Source organism: Gavialis gangeticus, unplaced genomic scaffold, assembly GCF_001723915.1.
Source record: "Gavialis gangeticus isolate Ggan-Ray unplaced genomic scaffold, GavGan_comp1, whole genome shotgun sequence".
Lineage (NCBI taxonomy): Eukaryota > Metazoa > Chordata > Crocodylia > Gavialidae > Gavialis > Gavialis gangeticus.
This window is the reverse complement of record NW_017729006.1, coordinates 25,963,890-25,964,898: the sequence shown is the minus strand read 5'-3', so window position 1 is coordinate 25,964,898 and position 1,009 is coordinate 25,963,890.

Here is a 1,009-nt window from a genome sequence, read left to right as displayed (position 1 = left end):
AAAAATTCGTGTGACTCGCTTTATTGCGATATTAGCTTTATAGCTGTGGTCTGGAACCGAACCCGCAATATCTCCGAGGTAAATTTTCTTTTCTATGTTCACTTGCACTACTCTATTCCTTTGAAATTATACCCTTGAGAGAGCAGAATCTGACAACACATTTGCTACATAGTAAGTTGACTTGACTACTGGAGCAGATACAATGTGCCCAGCCCTTCTACACAGCCAATAATTGGAATCCACATTGAAGTTATTTTACTACGTGGAAAAAGTACTACATTAAATGTGCTACCTGTCAAGTTCCTTGGTAAATTTATCTTGAAAACTTGACTCCTGCCCCCCAGTGGCCAAATTCTGTATTACCACTAATTACATGCAACTTGCTTAGGAGAATAAATAATTCTACTATGGAACAAAGTCTGAAGTAAATTATGTCATACTATTTTTTTTGTCCCTGTCCTATTTATTCTGGGTTGGAGCCTCAATCTTTACAAATTTCATAGGTTAGCTGTGCACAGCTCTGACTTGTGAGCCTGGAGCTGGCTTGAAGCCCAGGCTGGCAGTGGGGCTGGGATACAAGCTGCTGCTGAGTGTGGGGAAAAGCTGTCCTTCACTTGCCCCATGGCCAGCACCCTGCACTGCAGCTGCTTGCAGCCTGTGTGGGGCTGCCTGTGCCTGCTCCATACAGCCCCGCGCAGGCTGTGAGCATCTGCAGCAGGGAGCGCCGGCCATGGGGCGGGCAAGGGGCCACTTTTTCCTGTGCTCAGCACCAGCTTTTTCCCTGCCGGAGAGCAGGGGATTGGGGCTGTGTGCTGCCCCCCACCTGTACCGCGGGGCTGTGGGGCACTGGGAGTGAGTGGGCGGGGAGCCAGCCAGAGCATGGGGCTCGCACCGGTGTCCCGGGGCCAGCGCCAGTGGGGCCCAGAGCAGGGCAGCAGAGGTACAGGGTCCTGGCTGGCAGGGCCTCTGTGGAGCCGGGCCAGTGCCCCCCTCTCCTTGCTGGTGCAGC